A 16,076-nucleotide genomic window follows, 5' to 3' on the forward strand; every position below is an offset into this window, starting at 1 on the left:
AGGAGACAAGATCAATACACGAAAGTCAACAGTATGAAACTAATCTGTATGATACTATAATGGCCGATTCATGTCATTATATACAGAGGGGGCAAAAAAATGTATATGTATACACATTTTAAGAAAGAAAAACTGTATTAAAATTGTAATACTCAATATATACCGATAACAAAAGATGAATACAAGTCACGTTTGACTTCTGCAATTACAAGAGGGAGGTGCTCAAAGTGGTTACCATCAGCATCCAGACACTTCTGATTATGGCGAACGACTGCTTGAGTAATGTTGACCAAAGTGTCCACTTGTATGCATTTTTTTTGGCACTCCCAGTATTTGCTAAAATCCACCAAATGTACAATAAAAAGAGTGAATCCTATATAACATAGACTATAGTCTTTAGTTAACAATGTATAAATATTGGTCTATCAATTGTAATAAATGTATCATAATAATTCATGATGTAAATACGATGGGAAACTGAGGGGTGGAGAGGGTAGGTAGGACCTCTATACTTTCCAATCCATTTTCCTGTAAAACTAACACTGCTTTACAAATGTCTATTAATTTTTTACAACTAAGTTAGATACCTTTACAATTAAATAAATTATATCAATTCTCCCCAAATTAATTTCCAGATTGAGTGCCATCCCAATCAAAGTTCCCGAAGATTGTTTTTGGGAGAAACTAACAAGTGAATCTAAAATTAATATGGAAATACAAAAGACCTAGGACAGCCAAAACAAAAGGAAGAACAAAGTTGAATGATGAAGACTACCTGATTTTGAGGCTTATTATAACAGTGTAATATTTAAAATAGATACTACTGAGTGGAGTGTGGATTGGAGCACCCTTTCTATGTATTGTTTGGCATGTGGCTGAAAAGTCATTGACCCAGCAATTCAGTTCTAGAAACATATACTAAAAAAGTTATCAAAGACACACACAAGGAACAGAGATATTAAAATCAACATTATTCTTAATGGCTAAAAACTAGAAAATAAGCAGATATTTAACAACAGGACACTAGTTGAATGAATTATGGTACAGACTTATGTTAAAATAAGTACACAGCCCAGCCATCAAAAATCATGTACTTAATGACATGGGAAAAGTTCAGTATATATAGTTATGTACTAAGTTTTGCAGGTCACAAAGTGATAGGCTCCTACATTGTTTAAAAATATCTGGTTATATATCAGGAAGAATATATAACAAAATATTTATACTTCTAAGTGAAGAAATTACCACTTATTTTTCACAAAAATCACATGATGCTTTTGTAATTTTTAAAAAGATTTTAAAGTTTAAAATTTCTGAAGTTTTATGATTGAAAAGATATATTTATCAAAATAGTCATTTTAACATGAAAAAATTATGGCTATCTCAAATTATATCTGACAAGATCCTGTTTCACACCAGAGAAGGAAGAACTCTCTCTAAATGACTGTGAAGTAGACCTTCAAATCTTTGTTTCTCCCTTCCTATTCACTTGAGTTTGTTTTCCACTTTGTAGTCAATCTGTACCTGCTATTATTTTTTATATTTTTAAATAACATCTGTACATGCTTTCCATAGAAAATTTGAAAAAACATGAAAAAGTATTTAGAAGAAAATGAACAGGAATCTACAATCAATAATATGTTCTCGTGTTTCATTGTTCTTTCAAGGACTTGTGAGTATGCTTCTCAATGGCCTGTATCAGTGGATGATCCTGTTAATATGCAAACAGTCCCACAGAATCAGAACCATAAATCAACACAGCCTCGTGTAAGCGTGACAAAAATTATAAAATGTTCATTCTTTTGCATATGATGGGATAGATGTTTACTTATTTGTTTTGGGATTTCCCTCATTAATTTTCTTCTAAATATAAAGTATTCATATCCATTATTTCGTAAAAATATATGACACTATAAAGAAGAAAATAAAATTCAACAGTAATTCTACCATCAGGAGATTATTACTGGTAACTTCCAGAGGTTTATTCTATGCAAATATACATTATATAAACACCTTTATAAAACTAGGATCTCACTATACATTATTTGGATATATTTTTTTCATTTAACATTTTCTAATTATCATTTCTCCTACCTTTTAATGGCTGCATTGTATTTCTTTGTATCAAAATACCACAAGTCATTTCATTAGCCCCGATCACTGGACATTTTGGTTATTTCCAATTTTTTTTGTTTTACAAGGCAAGCCGACTGTTTACTGGGAGATGGGGACATGAAAGCAAGTCTAGCAGGGACCATCAATTTACAAACATTTTTGTGCTCCACACTCATTATTTCTGATAGGGTGTTTGTCGGCTGGGGAAGGGCGATGGATGATAGAGGAAGGACGGAGGAGTAGACGTGGGAACAAAGCACTCCATCTATTAGGTTGGTGTAAAAATAATTGCGGTTTAAAAGGTTAAAAGTAATTGCAAAAACCGCGATTACTTGTGTACCAACCTTATAGTTGAAGGAGAACTGTCTTTGCTGCTTTGGGGAGGGATTCCCAGGAACCCCGCCCCTTCGCCGTTCAGCTCCAGCTCCCACGGTCCGCTGAGCTGCACTGCACCCCTGTGGCCGAGCCGCGGCACTGCAGCACAAAAGCATCAAATCGTGGTTTGAGGAAGGCCCTTTGGATCAATGTCTGGAATGATTTTTAAAATCCAATTTAAAACTGGAAAAATTTTTCTTCCATTCACAAATAGAAAATGTACAAGCTCAACATGATAGGATTGTATAAGAATTTGGTCTATAATAAACACTTCTTTAGAGCCCTGAGCATTTGAATAAAAATAAACTTACATTTATATCCCATTCTTTTCTCCAGCTTCAGCTCTGGTTGCTCTGTCCTCTAGCCCTAATGAACTACTTGCAAGTCCCGAAATGGGCCAGGTTTTTTGGTGTTTTGTTATGCTTACTGGACTTCACACGGCTAAGCAAACCCCACACCGTCTCTCTCCCTCTGACTTGCAAATCTCAGTTAAGACTGATTTCCTTAGCTGGGGTAGATTGTTGACTGGTGCTGGGAGCTCCCCCAGCTCCAAACAGTAATTCCCGTAATGCATCTCTCTCCCCTACTGGACTGGAGGGTCCTTGAGCACACACGTGACTCCTCCTCATTTCATCCACCACTTTTCTTGACTTGGAGACAGTAAGTCAAGTAAGCAGAACGTAGGAATCCAGTATATTCAAAGGAGGAAAGCACACGAACACAGATGGCATAGCATATTCTCTCAATTGAGTTTCACTATAGTCCATTCTGCCAATACTTACGGGATGTCTATTCTGTCCACAGTCCTCATTCATAGCACGGGAGAGGGAAGGGGAAGGAAGAAAAGCTTTGGGATGAGGAACTGATATCTCATGCTATTAACTTTGCAAAATTTATTAGTCCTTTCAAACACTTACTACATGGACAAAGCTTGAGGTGTTGAGGTCCAATACCTGGACCTCACTGGAGAGGTTAGGCTCAGACATGTATATTTTTAAAAGCATTTTTGCTAAGGTTGAGAATCTTTGCCCCAGAGTAGCTGTATTATTGTAGAAACTCCTGAGTCCCAAAGTCTTAAACAATGACAAATACCAGTGAGAATTTCAGCTAAGTCTGTGGAACATTACTTGAGAACAGAAATAATTTTGGAGATCTGCTGGTTTTGCCTGCCCAGCATCCGTTCTTCCTTCTTGTGCTAGGAACACCTTGATTTTCCCATGGAGTCACCCCTTCCTTACTCTCAGTCCTTGAGTTTGAGGTAGGGCTGACTTTTATCCTTGCTCTTCCACTACTCCCCACAACACATACATATATGCACACACGCACGCAGGTGGTACATGCACACACAGCACATCCAAGCTCTGAATTTGCTCTTTTTCAATTTGAATTGTACTTGGATTCAGTCATATCTGAACCTTTAGAATGAACATATACCCTTAGGCTTTACAATGATTGAGCCAATAAATCCCCTGCCACTTTTTTTCCCCTAAATGAGATTGGGATGGATTTTGTTATTTGCAACCCCAAATTTTCTAACACAGAAATGTATGAGATTTTTCAAATAGATTTATCCCCTGATATGTTCAGATAATTTTTCTTGTTATATGATAAGATATACTTTAGTGTTCTTAGCAGAGCTTAAGTTCGTTAAACATGAAAAGCTCATTTATTTGATCTAGTTTAACCCTGTTCAATGCATTTGTTTTGGGCATGGGTGTTTAAAATCTGCCCACACATGTAAAGGGGAGATAGAGCTTATTTCATACAGCTGTTGAAAGTAAAATGAAATAACATATGTGAAATCATTTTATATTACATAAATGTTGAGTATTATTACTCTGGGTATCATCATCATCATCATCATCATCTTTCATTTGCTGTCAGCAAAGTTCCTGAACAGTTATTAGGTTGGTGCAAAAGTAATTGCGGTTTTTGCATTTATAACCTTTTAAACTGCAATTACCTTTGCACCGACCTAATATTTATGTTAGTAGTATTGCTAGCTATACAAATGCAAATGATAATTGAGTAAGTAAAGGATGGAAACAGGAAATTTGACACCTTTTCAGTTATAATCATTCTAGGAATGTTGTAAAAAATCAGCTGAAATAATGTACTCAAAGTGCTTTGAAAACAAAAGTGCTATGTGATTATCAGGTATTGTTATCTCAGCCCTGCAGGTCACTGAATCTTTGATGTTATTCATTTGCATATATGTTTATTTCAGAGCTTATTAATATCTGATACCTTTCATTTAATTTTAAAACTGAAAACCCACAGGCTGTTTTAGAGAGTGCAATCTCAGACAATGACTGGCTTTATCTTGGTTTTCATGTTCCTCGGCCTCTGTATGGCATATAACCACCCTGACAACCCACTCCTTCAAATTCTTTCCTCCCTTAGATTCAAAGACATATTTTCCAACTTCGTGACTTTTTCAACAACTTTTGATTCCCCATCTTTCCCTCCCAGCTCCTATTCTAATTCTGGGGTGCCCCCAAGGTTCTTCTCTCTCTCTCTCTCTCTCTCTCTCTCTCTCTCTCTCTCTCTCTCTCCCTCTCTCTCTCCCTCCCCTGCCCCAGTTCCTGGAGAATTCATCCATTCTCATTTATCTTAATCAGTCCATAATTCCATCTCCCTACTATTTACTTCAATGTGTATGTCCTGCCTCCATCCCACTTGCAGTATCTTCAAAATTTTGTTTTCTGTGCTATTCCAATTGGCTGCCTTTCAAGTGCCCCAATTCAGTTGTTGACATCGCATCGTTCCCGTGGGTCTGCCCTCCTTCCTGCTGCCTGTCCTTCAATGCCTCTTCCCAGGCTCCAACCACCTCAGTGCCTTTCTGACTCCCTTTTCCTCTGCTTGCCCAAGATCACAGCAGCCCAGACCCTCATCATAGCTGCCCATCCTCATAGCTGGTCTCTTTGGCTCTAGATTTTCCCTGTTCCTGTCTGTCTGATGGTCTGCAGCTAAATCGGTTTCCTAAAATTCCCCTTTGTGAGCTCCACCAGAGCAAGCACCATCCACTGGGCGTGTTGTTGCCCCCAGCACCTGGCACAGTGCCCAACACATGTCATGGATCTGGAGTGACCATCATTCCCTTGTCAGGGGAGTTGCTTCAGTGTGTGTGTGCGCATATGATATCAATTTCACACTTCTTGCTTGACTAGTTCATTATCATATGAATTATTTATCCCATCTTAATTCCAACTACTTCACAGAGTAAATCATTTACTCAAGTCAATCTGGTTTTTCCTTTTATAAACTTACATTGCAATGATAGTTAAGACCAAACTATGTAGCAATCATTAATTCTGTACTATAAATATAACTTGTCTCTCTAACTAGATCATGATCCCCTGAAAGCTCAAAACTCTATTAACTGGCTGCCATAGACCATTTTGATCCATTCTCTACCAAAACGCACTTTCACCACCAATACCGTCTCTGAACCCACTTAAGTTTTTAAAAAATCTGACATTTTCCTTTATACATTTATATTTGCCTTTTTATTTATAGATCCATAACATATATTTATATATCTCATAGCACCTGACACCATGCTGAGTACCAACGGCCCCTCATTAAATATTTGTTGATTAATACACATAGGACTGACCAGCATTCTACTTTGATTCACTCCTTGATCTAGAAGCCCAACACAAAATGGCATCTTGGTAGCCTGATGTTAAATGTCTTTCTCTGGACACTTAAGAACCTAACTTGTCAGAGAGTGAGTCTTTCAATACTCAGATGATGGAACCCCAAATATTTATTTTAACTTAAAAAAAATGAGAAGGGAAAGCAATGATAGTTGATAAATAGGACTGAATTTAAAAAAAAATGTGGGACTTACAATGAAAGATTGCCTCTGAGCTGCTGCAATGTAAAAAAAAAAAAAAAAAAAAAAGTGACGGCATAGACCAAAGAAATTTCACTAGTCCAGTCTTCCGTCATATCTGATTTTTTCTTTTCTTTTTTTTTTCTCCACAACAGAAATAACTAAATGATCACCTGGTAGCCCCAAAGAATTAATGGACCTCATTTCAATTCCTAACTCAAAGCAAAGAAGTTATTTTGACCACTTAGTAGAATCTAACACATTGTGTGGATGCAGGAAGGAGCCGCAGAAATGGAGTCTTTAAGGCTGTATAATTCTGCATGTATTTGAATAATTAAAACTTATATACCCCTCCCCCAGCCATCCTTTTCTTCCTAGCACACTGCAGACATTAATGACATGAAGCATAGCGCACTCGCACACTTTCTGAAACAATTGCGCTAATTGTGAACTTGCCAAGTCCTAACAAAAATGCTAGTGTGCATTGGCTCTGCAATTGTGCCCAGCTCTACAAAGAGATAGCAACACTTTTGTCTCCAGTAGCCAAGGCTCACAGATGGGTCACTCGGCTGAGGCAGAACTGGGCTACGCTCTTGGCAGATGGATTGGAAAGTTGGCTGACTGGTTCAGAAACCCGACATCCTGATTATCTCCAGCCTCCACAGGCCGACTCTTCTGCACACACACCGTTCAACCTCACCCCCTCCCTCCCCATCAGCATTTTCCTTGGAAAACTTATTTTATTCTATGTAGCTCACTTTCGCTCTGTTTTTTTGACGACTACATTTGCATGACATATATACCGATTTATACAGAAAGATCTGTGTGGGGGTGGGGGTGTATGCATAAAATGTAATGACCCAGCAACCCAGCAATCCCTCTCCTGGGTATCTACCTAAAATATCTGAAAACATTTATACATAAAGACACGTGTGCTCCAATGTTCATTGCAGCTTTGTTTACGGTGGCCAAGACATGGAAACAACCAAAATGTCCTTCGATAGATGAATGGATAAAGAAGTTGTGGTATATATACAGAATGGAATACTATTCGGTGGTAAGAAAAGATGATATAGGACCATTTGTGACAACATGAATGGATCTTAAGATTATAATGGTAAGCAAGGTAAGTCAGACAGAAAAAAGCAGAGAACCATATGATTTCACTGATATGTGGTATACAAACCAAAAACAACAAAAGAACAAGACAAACAAATGAGAAACAAAAACTCATAGACACAGAAAATAATTTAGTGGTTATCAGAGGATAAGGGGGCAGGGGGGTGGGAGATGATGGCAAAGGGGGATCAAATATACGGTGATGGAAGGAGAACTGACTCTGGGTGAACACACAATGGGATTTATAGATGATGTAATACAGAATTGTACACCTGAAATCTATGTAACTTTACTAACAATTGTCACCCCAATAAACTTTAGTTTAAGAAAAAGAAAAAAATGTTACACATTTTAAGAAAGGAAAAAACTGTATTAATATATACCGATAACGAAAGATGAATACAAGCCAGATTTGACCTCCGCAATTCGAAGAGGTGCTCAAAGTGGTTACCATCAGCGTCCAGACACTTCTGATTACAGTGAACTACTGCTTGAGCAACGTTGACCAAAGTGTTAACATCTCTTAAAATGTGTATATATTTTTTGGCACCCTGGTGTCTGTGTGTGTGTGGAGAGAGAGAGAGAGAGAGAGAGAGAGAGAGAGAGAGAGAGAGAGCAGGGTTTCTCAACCTCAAAACTCTTAACATTGGGGCTTGATAATTCTTTGTTGTAGGAGACTGTAGTGTCATGACAACCAAAACCATCTCCAAACATCGCCAAATGTTCCCTCTTGGGGAAAATTAGAGAAGCACTAATATAGAGTAATGTCAAGTGAATTATTTGAATTAAGGTCTTGATGGACTATACATACTCGGGCACAACCCACCACAAAGTTGAACCATATAAAAATTCATTAGAACTGAAATATTTCCAACTGCAAGACATTTTTTTTTTCAAGAAATATAAAATACAACATAATTAGAGTATTCAAAAATCGAATGGTCCCTAGGATTTTGTTGCAATTTGTCCTTCTCAGTCAAGTATATTTGATATACTGGGCTTTTATTCAAAACATCTGAATAAGGAAAAAACATTTTTTTGTAGGTTGCCAACCTCTCCTATTCTGCCCTACTAGAACTCAGTAGGGCAGATCCTGTCCTAAGATCCTGTCCTAAGTGCTTAAAAACAGTTTTAAATGAAGTGGTTCACACTGTATACTCTCTTGTACATAAATGTTAGTTTCCAATACATTTGAATAATTATTATATCTTATGTAATTCTCATAACAACCCTGCAAAATAAAATTATTATTCCTATTTTATAGATGAGGCTCAGAGAAGTTAAGGGACTTCCTCAAGGTCACACAAACAGAACATGTCGGAGCTATCTAGATCTTCCTGACCTCAAATCTTATGTTTAACCTTTTTTTTTTTTTTAAATCCCATAAAGGAACGAAAACCAGTAGAACAAATATATTATCCAAAATCCCAGAGGGATTGCTTTATCTAATAGATCCATGATCAGGTCTTTTTCAGAGAGTTTCTGTTGATTGTTTTTTCTTCCTTTAAATGGGCCATACTTTCTTATTTCTTTGTATGCCTTGTGATTTTTCTGTTGAAAATTGAACATTTGAATCTAATAATGTGTTAACTGGAAATCAGATTCGTCTCCTTTCCTGATTTTTTGTTTTTGTTCTTGTTTTCTTCATTTGTTTGTTTGTATATTGTTGTAGGCTATATGCCGAGGATCAGCATGAGGTGTAAACTTAGTCTTTTCAAGTGTTTTCTGAACCTACACTTTTCCCTGAGCATGTGTGGTGATTTTCAAAGTTCCCTCCTACAAGCAGCTGCTTTTGAATGTCCTGGTCTTTAATGTCTGGTTCCTAAAAAGGGAAATAGAAATATTAGGGAGGGAAGGCAACCATCCTTTAAATCCCCTAGTAGTCAGTTCAGTTGGAAGGAGGGGGACTTGCAAAAATGGGGGAATGCGCAGCAACAATGGTCGCCTGCCTGTTTGTCTGCTCCTCTGAGATCACAAGTAGCTCCAGTGATCAGAACACAGAGCCATCATTTTCAGAGGACCAGGTCCTTTTTGCCCACCCTGGCTCCCACAAAGCTGTGTGAAAACTGCTCGAAGAACGTGGCCAGCTGCCTGGCATGCCCTGCAGGTGTGGGAATGGGTAGCGTGCTTAGAGCTGAAATTGACAATTTACTATACAAGCCTTCGCTAGAAAGTTGCAAGACTTCAATAGACTCCAGATTTCTACAATAGTTACATCAGAGCTATTCTACCAGTGTAATTGTTGACTAGGTCTCTAAGAAACAGATTCCTGCTTCTTCCTACTCTGCCATCTTCCCAGAATGCTCTGTTGGTGCTGGCTTTTCTTTCTACCCCATGATCTATCCAATCACAGTCTGTGTATACCTATCTCAGCGGAGGTCTGCCTTAGAACACTAAGCAATGATAATGACAGTATATGGTGCAATGAAAGGGTAGCATACGAAGAACAAGTTACCATGTAAAAACCTCAGAGACTATCTCAGCATTTGACACTTAATTATACAGTAAAAGAATTTCAAAACCTCAGGTAGGCCCATCAAAAAGATTTACCTCGCCTTTTTATCCAGGGCTGGGCGGACAGTTCCCTGTACGCATGGTAATTAGCCCTACCTAGCATGCAGCAAGCCATCACACATTCCCCAGCTCCTCCTGAATAGAGTGTGATGCCCTAGCCTGACAAACACCCTCCACAATCTCACCCATCCTCTGCTTACATCTTTATCTTCCACCCCTGTTCACCGATTAGCTGCAGCCTCAAGGCATTATTCTCAGCTTCGCCTCCATCCCTTGCTTGGTTGCATCTCCGTTTCCTTGCTGATGTCCTGACCTTCTGCAGGTCTTCTTACCGTTGGAGGCCAGTTCAGATGCATTTCTACCAACACAGCTCAAAGTGACTAATTGATACTTCACCTCCTAGGGCTCCTTAGCTGAGCCTCTCTGACCAGCCTTGCCACCGCCTACCTTGTAATGTAGCTCGTGTGAGGGCATCCTCTCTTCCTCTACTGTGCACTCCCTCGGGCTAGAGACTGTAGCTTCATGTTATCCACACGACTTGCAAGAGTTTACAGCAACTTTCTTGTTGAACAAAATGAATAAACAAAGGAATGTTTCTTGGCACTCAAGGCCCTCCATTATCTGGCCTAACTCTATTAACCCCCCTTTTTTTGTGACTCTTTCCAAACATGATTCATGCAGGTCGTTCTTGCCATTGTTCCCTAGATACACTGTTGACTTGAAGTCTTTGTTCGTATTAACTCTCCATGTACCCTGTCATTTATTCAGTCATTTACGCTTTCATTCATTTATTCATTCAATTGCTTACTCAGTCCCTCATCCAGTCGCTCACTTATGGACCTCGCATGTGTTGAGTGCCAGGCATTGTACAGAGGCCCCGGGAGACAGATATGTCAATGGAGCATTACAAATACTGTGTGCTACGGTCGGTCCCTAGGAGAGGTCAGTACACAATAAATGTGGGTACAGAGCAGGAAGTGATTAACTCTCCCTGGAAGGTGGGGACTGTGTTCAAGGAAACCTCAGAGGAGACGTGTACCACGTGCAAGGCTGTTGTGGAGGGCCGACTCCCAGCACGGGCTGACGGCAGTCCTGGGCGTGATACTTTCAGCCCCGCGTCAGGCCCTCTCCCCAGCTAGGAATCCCTCTACAGGCGGAATGTCTCAGAACGGGATTACAAACCCAAGACCCACTCAGACTTACTTGTTTTGGTCTTAACTTGCAGCCTCCCCCATTGGTTAATAAATTCTTTGTTTAGGTAAGGGAACTCTTCAAATCTGCTGTGGAAGAAACATACATGGCCTACACGTGGTTTGGTCCCTTTAAAGTACCTGAATCCAGTGCCATTTGATTTGCCTTTATTTTACTAGTCACGTGCTCACGTGGGGGGCAGGGGGAGGATCCCTGGGGGGGGCTCCCTGGGACACTGCATTTAACTGCTTCATGTGAAAGGCTCTTTCTTCTGCACGAGGCTGTAAACTCTGTGTTTCCCTCTGTGTTTTCCCCACAACATCAACTGTGCTAGACCCAGGGGCAGGGGCCAGTGTCTACTGAAAAAATAAACTCTGTTGCCTCCCTAAGGCAGTTCCCGTTTCCTTTCCTGACCACTTACCCACTGCTCCCTATCCTGCCACCTCTCAACGGGAGTTGCCCTGGGGCCCTGAGGAACAATCCACCATGTAGGAGATGCAAACAGAGCCTTCCCCAGGGGGAGGATGTTTGAATGAATGTAGAACAAGATTAGATAGAGGTTAGAACTAGCTGATCTTCAGCCTTTCTTCCCTGTGATTTTATGATTCTGTGTTAAGGTACTGCTTTGAAGGTTCAAACAGCCTGTTTGCCACAGTTCCTTGTTCTCCAGATTTTTTTTCAGGTGCTTTTTAGTGCAGGGGTGGGAGTGGGGGAAGGGTTTTCAATATAAACCATACCTTTAAATTGACATTAGGAAATTGCTATTTGATAAAGCACAGTTATTGTGTTAGGCATTAATGAAGTCACAAAGCAATCTTTGAATCACACAGTAATAAATCAAAGAAAACCAAGTTCAAGGCTATTTAGAGGAATCAGTGTGTGTAACAATGCTTTGCAATCTCTGAGTAGTATGTAAAAATGTTATTGTTAACATCATTATTACTTATCGCTGTCCTAAATGTGAGATTTTCCAGACTCAATGGACAAGATAAAGAACTCCAGAGGTCGTCCAGTTCCTTGTCAATGTAAGATACCAATAACAAGCAGAGATAATTTTCTCTCTTTCCTCAGTTCATCATAGATTCTGATAAATAGTCAGGGCCAGAAATTTCAAATGACACAATCCTTTCAAACAAGGTTATGCACCCTTTGGATGTCAGGACAAAGTTTGAAGGCCCAAAGAACATTTTCTCAAAGTAAAACCTTATCACCGGGCTCTTCCTGTTCCACTAGTACCCCAAACCTGCCATCAAAGCAGGGGTGCTGTGCGGCTACATGGATGCAGTTCATCCCTTGGAAACATAAAAACAAGGTACACCAGCATTATCAACATATCCTGGGAACACAGCCTCATATGCATGTGATGTGTGTAAATATGTCAGCTTGGCTTCAAGAGACTTTGTAAAATAGAATACAGAAACGCAGAACAGGTGTACGAAGTCTGAGTAAGGAGGAGGAGGATTGAAAGAGATTGATAAATGCTTGAATTATGTGCTTTGATCCAGGAGAATTTTGCCATGTGTATGAGTTTATTAAGGGATAACAATTAAGAGAGTTACTAAATGGGAAATACCAAGGCCACTGCCTGGCACATAGTTGGCACTCAATAAATGTCATACCTCCGCCCTAGCTTCCTTTTATCATGATAATCATCAAAGCTAATTGCCAAACTTTGAAGACAAGATCTTGAATAAATTGCCACCAGGAACAAAGACACAATGGGGGCCTGGAAAAATTCTGTTAAGATGACTGCACATACATCCTCCAGTCTGCAGTGCGTGAGGCACTTGACCTTGGCTTATGCACAATTCAGAATGAATGGCCTGTAAGGCAAATCAGCCCTGACACCACACAAAGTCTTGGAATTAGATATTAGGCCAATTAACCAACAGACACTCAGGAACACAACCAGAATGGGGAATGCGTGACATCGGAAATGATGCACGGCTTTAGATGTGGTTTCAAATCAGGATCAGTTATGAAGCTGCCCAAGTTACCCCAGCATAGAGCCCATAAGACAAAATTCTGATTTTATGGCGATAGCAAGGAAAAGGACCTTTTCCTTCAAGCCATTACCTTAGAGCATCAGTCATCACAATAGGAAAATACCTCATAGTTCATCTCCAGCATTTATTAAAGTGCGTAAAACACGGTAAGCACTCAATATTTATTATACAAATGAATCTCAATTCTTTAAAGAATGTTTGACAGCCAGTTCCAGGTAGACTTGATGGATTCAACAAATGCATCTAATTTGACTCCCTCCAGAACCCCACTAAAACTGATGAGGATGGGGAGAGAGGGACAAGAGGCAATAGCAACAGAATTTTGGTGGCTAGACAACAGTGACAAAAGACTTGGCAGAGCTGAGAAACCCAATTGCAAGGTGGGTGGCATTGCAAAGCCCCTGGATATGGAGTATAGATGCAAGAGGGCTGAAATCAGGGAATTGGCTGGAGGCTGGAACTACTTGAGAAGTAGTACTATTTTTATACCTTTCTCCCCACTCTACCCCACTGGGTTACTGCCCCTCCCACTCCCCTAACAGGAGTGGAGGTTTATCCACTTCTTATTCGTAGCTGAAGGGGCTAAAGACCTGGAGAGAAAACAGGGATTAATTAACGTAGGCATACTAAATGCTCAGATCCTCTCCCAATTCCTAATGTGTGAATCAAATCTTACCCTCCAGACAAAAGACTGGAGAAAACATCTGTAAGGAACATAACTAGCCCAAGTGGGAAAAAAAATCCCCAAGAGGGTGATATAGAATGGGATGGGGCAGGGGTAGAATCCCCCACCAAAAAGCTTACTCATACCCCCTTTCAGTCAAGTGCATGGTCAATAGGTGTTCCCCAAAGCACAGAGTTTCTAACATGTTTTTTGTTATCCCATCCTTAAATATGAGCAGGCAACTAAGATCACCAAACATCAAAGGAAATCCTGTAACACAAAAGACAGCTGACGGACCTAAATTGCCAGATTGAAAGGGCCCACCAAGTACCCAGGTCAATGAATGAAAACAGATCCGTGTCACGCATATTATCATGAGAGTATAGAACACTAGACACACAGACAAAATCCTCCAAACTTCCAAAGAGAAAAGGCCTGTACAAAGGAGTAAGAATCAGAATGGCATCAGACTTCTCAACAACAACCCTGAATCCTGAACGCCGAGGACAATAGAACTATGCCTCCAAAATTCTGAAGGGAAATTATTTTTTACCTAAAATTCTATACCTAGACAAATTGTCCATCAAGAGTAAAGGCAGAATACATAAATTTTCAAAAAGCTTACCTTCCACATACTCTATCAGAAAAAGAGAGAGACTCTCTCTCCCTTTCCCTTCCTCCCTACGACCCATCTCTCTCTCTCTCTCTCTCTCTCTCTCTCTCTCTCTCTCTCTCTCTCACACACACACACACACACACACACACACAGCAAGAAGGTGGCTGTCTGCAAGCCAGAAGAGAGCTCTCGCTAGAACCCAACCACGCTGGCACCCTGGTCTCTGATACCCAGCCTCCAGAACTAACACTGTGCTAATCTGCTACCAATCAGTGTTGCCATTGAAGAAAAGGGGCACTGCTCAAGAAAATGAAGAGTGTGGATAATGTCTGAAGAAACTTGGTTTAAATACTTAAGAGAACAAATTATTTACCAGTTAAAACACCCTTGTTTGTATGAAAAAAAATGATCATTTTGAGTAATTCTTATCTACTCATTAAACAGTTGCCCTAAGGGAATAACATGCAACAATCACATAGCCTCGTTCAAGTTACTTATATGCTACAAAGTAATAATATTGCCATCCACGAGACTTGTAACTTCCATGAGAGTATAATCATGAAATTTTTGTTCATATAGCATGTGTCTGGTACATAGAAAACTCTCAGTAAATCTTTCTGATTGAATACATACTGCAAATCTTGCGTGCATGAAAGAGAGAGGGAGAGCGAGAGAGCGAGAGAGCGAGAGCGAGAGCGAGAGCGAGAGCGAGAGCGAGAGCGAGAGCGAGAGCGAGAGCGAGAGAGAGAGAGAGAGAGAGAAATTATGGGAAAACAGAAAATCCAAGTAAGGAAACAGGTGACGTGAGTCTTCAGGATGATGTGGTGTTAGCTGTATGCCAGACGTAGGGGGCAACAAGTACAACTTGGAGCAATGTGACACCAGAGAGAAGACGCGTGAGGGAGGTTATCCCTAAAATGTCAACTGCCAACTGCCATTACCCCACTTTTTGAAACCCGAGGATGGAATGCCTGGACGAGCCTGATCCAGGGAGTTACTTGTAGTTGGTGGGCCGTACCCAGGTTTTGATGGAGTTCTCCTGCTCACCTGCTCCCCCCACCCCCCAACTATGCCCTACTGCCCAGATAAGCTGAGGACACTTTTTAAACCCCACAAACGTGTTCTGCTTTGACCTACTCCAGAACTGGAGATGGGATGGGCTTTGGTGAACTTAGAAGCAGAAAATACAGAGTAATGCTCTCCCCACCATAAGTTTGCCACATGTCCGATGCACAGGCCAACTGTCAGTGGTCACGACTGTAGTAAGTTCTGTGTTTCCCAGGTCTCATTTGTGACCTTGCCCATTGATCTCTTCAGAAATGGTTATGACACACTTTCATGGAAGCCGAAGCCAGATTATGGGCTAGAAATTCTGTTCAGCTGATCTTCATCTAAAAGTGCCTTCACACCACATCTGGGTTTCTGCTAACTGCTCAGCTTTTATATTGACCACATATAATGGCTGATCAAACATCTGGGGCGGGGGAAGAATGTTCGATAGTATTCCTTACATATTTTGATTACTTCCTCTCCTGGGACTCTGGAGAAGGCATCCTGAGGATCAAGTCAATGAGGCTGCAGTGGAAAGAGTCTGGGTTGTAGAAAAGCAGCCTCAACGGGCCGTAAGCAGCCTGA

Source organism: Rhinolophus sinicus, linkage group LG07 (genome assembly GCF_036562045.2).
Source record: "Rhinolophus sinicus isolate RSC01 linkage group LG07, ASM3656204v1, whole genome shotgun sequence".
In the NCBI taxonomy this organism is placed as follows: domain Eukaryota; kingdom Metazoa; phylum Chordata; class Mammalia; order Chiroptera; family Rhinolophidae; genus Rhinolophus; species Rhinolophus sinicus.